Raw genomic sequence first — 5,391 nt, forward strand, 5'->3', positions numbered from 1 at the left:
TGTTGCAGAATTGTGCGAGCAAGAATTACTCTAAAATCCTCGCGAGAATTGCTGCACGCCACACGAGCTACACGGGGCAAAGTCTCTGGAAAACGTTCCCTGAATGACGTTTTGTGGATTTATGCTTCTCCATTGTGACTTAAAAGGTGTAAAAAAAAGTAACTGAATATGTCAGAAGCGGACTCTGATGCGATATCTGCGACACCTAAACTTGCGAAATGAGTTCTTGAGTTACACTTAATGATTAGCTAAGGGTGATTTCAAATCACTGTAAGCTTATTTGCATATATTTTTTTGTCTGCCTAAGCTCATCATGGTAAGATACAAGTTTCTTGCAATAATTCCTTTAGCTCTTAGCTTCATTATTCAGTTTCACCTACACAGGAACATTGCTTATGAATGGCAAAGTGATTTGTTACAACATTCTTCGAAAATGGTATTATGAAATTATATAAATTGATTGATTGACTGGTGTGACTCTTTTCCAGGGCCTTCATGTACTTCAACCACAAGATGCAGTGCTGAAGGAAATTGAGCATTGAAATTTAATTGGAGGGAATTTCCTGAGATGCAAGAAACAGACAGTGCTGATTGCAAGTTGTGATGCAATTGTGAATAATAATTGATGTCTTTGTGTCAAAACTTGCGAGGGTAGAGGTTTCATTGCCATTTTGGATATACCTTGTGAACATTATTAGGTCAAACTGTTTTAGCTGGGTCAAGTAAATTTGTTCCAGACATCAGGTAATTATGGAAGAGTCGAATGCTCTCACATTGAACTGGGTGAATACAAGGGAGAAATATTCACTGCAACAATCAGTGACTTCTCTGTTCATATACTGTAAGTTTTTTGACAAAAATCAAGAAAGGTTTCACTGTCCCTTGGGTCTGAGGAAATTGTCAGTCATCGTTCAGTGGCGAATACATCAAACACAAGTGATCTCTTTCTAATGAACACATCTGCATGTGGCAACAATGATTTAAAGATAATTAGTCATAGCATACTAATTTGTAGTATTTTTCATCTGAACTGGCGGGTGGCACACCTCATACAGTTGGATGTAACTTGTAAATTCGGTCTAACTATGCAGTTAATTTGTCATAGTATACTAATTTGTAGTATTAATCTTTTCATCTGAACTGGCGGGTGGAACACCACATAAAGTTGAATGTAACTTGTAAATTCAGTCTAACCATGCAGTTAATTTGTCATAGTATACTAATTTGTAGCATTTTTTATCGGAACTGGCGGGTGGCACACCTCATACAGTTGGATGTAACTTGTAAATTCGGTCTAACCATGCAGTTAATTTGTCATAGTATACTAATTTGTAGTATTTTTCATCGGAACTGGCGGGTGGCACACCTCATACAGTTGGATGTAACTTGTAAATTCGGTCTAACCATGCAGTTAATTTGTCATAGTATACTAATTTGTAGTATTTTTCATCTGAACTGGCGGGTGGCGCACCTCATACAGTTCGATGAGGTTGTAAATTCGGTCTAACCATGCAGTTAATTTGTCATAGTATACTAATTTGTAGTATTTTTCATCGGAACTGGCGGGTGGCGCACCTCATACAGTTCGATGTAACTTGTAAATTCGGTCTAACCATGCAGTTAATTTGTCATAGTATAATAATAATTTGTAGTATTTTTCATCGGAACTGGCGGGTGGCGCACCTCATACAGTTCGGTGTAACTTGTAAATTCGGTCTAACTATGCAGTTAATTTGTCATAGTATACTAATTTGTAGTATTTTTTATCGGAACTGGCGGGTGGCACACCTCATACAGTTGGATGTAACTTGTAAATTCGGTCTAACCATGCAGTTAATTTGTCATAGTATACTAATTTGTAGTATTTTTCATCGGAACTGGCGGGTGGCACACCTCATATAGTTGGATGTAACTTGTAAATTCGGTCTAACCATGCAGTTAATTTGTCATAGTATACTAATTTGTAGTATTTTTCATCTGAACTGGCAGGTGGCGCACCTCATACAGTTCGATGAGGTTGTAAATTCGGTCTAACCATGCAGTTAATTTGTCATAGTATACTAATTTGTAGTATTTTTCATCGGAACTGGCGGGTGGCACACCTCATACAGTTTGATGTAACTTGTAAATTCGGTCTAACCATGCAGTTAATTTGTCATAGTATACTAATTTGTAGTATTTTTCATCGGAACTGGCGGGTGGCACACCTCATACAGTTGGATGTAACTTGTAAATTCGGTCTAACCATGCAGTTAATTTGTCATAGTATACTAATTTGTAGTATTTTTCATCTGAACTGGCAGGTGGCGCACCTCATACAGTTCGATGAGGTTGTAAATTCGGTCTAACCATGCAGTTAATTTGTCATAGTATACTAATTTGTAGTATTTTTCATCGGAACTGGCGGGTGGCACACCTCATACAGTTTGATGTAACTTGTAAATTCGGTCTAACCATGCAGTTAATTTGTCATAGTATACTAATTTGTAGTATTTTTCATCGGAACTGGCGGGTGGCACACCTCATACAGTTGGATGTAACTTGTAAATTCGGTCTAACCATGCAGTTAATTTGTCATAGTATACTAATTTGTAGTATTTTTCATCGGAACTGGCGGGTGGCACACCTCATACAGTTTGATGTAACTTGAAAAGTTGGTGTACCCATGCAGGTAATCCATGCGGTTAATTTGTTTTAGTATGCTGGTATTACCCAACTGAACTGGCAGGTGAACTGTAAACCCGGAGCTAAGCTGCACCCTGACCTTACCAGCTCAAATTTATGGAAAAACGTTTTTTGACAGAAAACAAAAGAAATCCAAAGTCTAGTCTTTAGAAGTCAAGTTCATCCACTGTTCATCGAACGTTAACTCACTATTCACTAATATTGAAACGGAAAATACTTTAATGTAATTTTAGCACTTTAATGTAATGAACATCGTTTTTATCAACTTGGACATATGATTGATCTTTTTCTGGTATTTGTTGACAGGAATTTCTTAAACACAGTTTTGCCATAGATTTTTTTGCATTACAACAAGAATAAGAGCGGAACGTTTGTAGCTTAGTACATGCAACTAGGCATAAAATTGGATGCAAAGATGGAAAACTGGCCACCAGAGGCAGCCTTTTTCAGATCTTCCCGCAGATAAGCCGCCCCCATTTCTAACAACTATATTTGTAATTGGGGTAACATAAGCCAGATTTTTATACTTATTTAATAATAATGAAATCCCTTAAATAAATAAATAAATATTGCTAGTGCTAATCACCCTTACTTGCAGTTGAGGACTGAATTGTGAAGGGCGCGGCTCACGACATCGGGCTGAAAGCATACAAAGGCGCCTCTGGCTGCCGCTATATAGTCCATGTTTGATGTCGGAGCACAGCACCACAGCTAGATGTCAATTAGCTGTGAGTCGATTTTGATGAGGGAGGAAAACCGGAGTACCCGGAGAAAAACCCTCGAGTCAGGTTGAGATCGACTGAAACTCAGCCCACATGCTGGCCGAGGCCAGAATTGAACCCCAGCTAACAGTGGTGGGAGGCCCGATAGATAACCACTAAGCCACCCTGACTTCTTGCATATATTTTATTCCTTATTTTTATGAATTTGTATGTTATCAAATAGTGATGAGTGAATTTAGGGAATAATTTCACACATGCTTTGTCCAGAATCAAATAATTTCATAAGCCTTAATGCAAGAAAAATTATTTGATTTTGGACAAAACACAACTGGAATTTCATCAGCTATAAATCATGGTTGACAAATCGCAATCATAGGACGTGGGTTTTTTCGAAAGTAGACACCATTTTGGCACGGTAGAAAAAGTTGCCATGGTAACTCATGTTATTAATTGAATTATTTTATTGAACTTATTGCAAGAATTTTATTGTACACTTAGATTCTATTGAAAGTAATATAAACAAATGATTATTTTTAGATTTGAAATAAAAATTTATGCATTCACAAATTCTAGAACTTGTTCTTTTTTCTACGTAAAATCGACTAACCTTTCATCCATTTCACTTTTTATTAACATTTCCTGGCTTACGTCAGGTTTTAAATGCTATTATTTACAGAGATATTGTAAACATTTTGCTGAGATTTTGTGCACTAAAACACCAACGTTTTAAAAACATCTCACATACTTTACCCCTCCAGTTTTACAGACATTTTATTGACATTTCCTGCCTTCTGTCAGATTTTAAATACTTAATTTACAGAGATATTGTGAACATTTTGCTGAGATTTTGTGCACTAAAACACCAACATTTTAAAAACATTTCACATACTTTTCCCTCCAGTTTTTTGAGGGTTTTTGTAGACATTTTATAGACATTTCATGCATTCTTCTCACTCACTTTTTACAGAGATAACACTGACATTTTATATGGATGGATTTACAGAGATTTTTTCTCGTGTAAATTTTACAGAGAAAGTAAAGAGATTTTACAGACATTTTGTACTTATCGCATAAAATCTCTGTAAATTTTTCCTTCAATTTACATAGATTTTATTGAGATTTTGTACACATTTTATGTCATCGTAAGGACGAAAATGTGTTAAATTTTACAGACTTTTTATGGAGTTACAAAATCTCTGTAAGTGTGCAAATTTACAGAGATTGTAATTTACAAAGAAAATGTGGACATTTAACAGAGATTTTACCAACTTTTTTGAAGTCTGTAAATGGTTTAAGTTTTCCAGTGTAATCTCCTGGTTTCTGACCCGCCCTGAAACGTGTGACTACTGCTGTGAGATCATTTTTGTCTCTATGTTACTTTAGAAGTCACTTTACCAGCCTCTGACAAATCCTTAACTGACTTGCCAAGTTCAGTACAAAACACCAGGCCATCCTCAACCGGTTTTTTGTCACTGCACAGCAGTCTGCATTCAGTCTTCATGTCTGATCTGAACAGAGTTCTCCTTCTGAGATCTATTTCATGTGAAGCATCACTTAACAACGAAATGCTGTCAGAAAGGGTTTTCATAATAGCTACTGCTGAGGGCCAGGTTTATTACCTTTTTCGGCTTTCATGAAGTCATCTACAATTCTATTGACTGCAGTAATACCCTTTCAGCAGGGGCGTTTGGGCTTTCTGTGGCATGACATCTGTATTTACTTCTTTCCTAACGCTGCTAAATATTTCTGGGTTGACTCGGACAACTTCTAAACGATTGCAATTGCTTGACGTAGGAAATTTTTCCATCAACTCATCACGGGCTTCTTTGCTCATACCTTCTTTGCTAAGTAGCTGTTTTACCAATTTTGCTAATTTAGGCGTTACATCCTCGGCGTTTTGTTGTGGTTTGTTTACCACTTTTGCCATACTAGCGAGCACGCTGGACTCATCCTTTGCTTTTTTCCTTTGGGGGCTCTTCACGCG

At 36.9% G+C, this 5,391-nt stretch overlaps 1 pseudogene; it reads right to left on the reverse strand.

Annotated features, from left to right (window-relative positions):
• Positions 1–4,995, reverse strand: part of LOC137976698 (uncharacterized) — an 11,599-nt pseudogene extending 6,604 nt beyond the window's left edge.
• Between the last annotated feature and the right edge of the window lie 396 nt (positions 4,996–5,391).

This window comes from Montipora foliosa, chromosome 11, assembly GCF_036669935.1.
Source record: "Montipora foliosa isolate CH-2021 chromosome 11, ASM3666993v2, whole genome shotgun sequence".
Taxonomy (NCBI): domain Eukaryota; kingdom Metazoa; phylum Cnidaria; class Anthozoa; order Scleractinia; family Acroporidae; genus Montipora; species Montipora foliosa.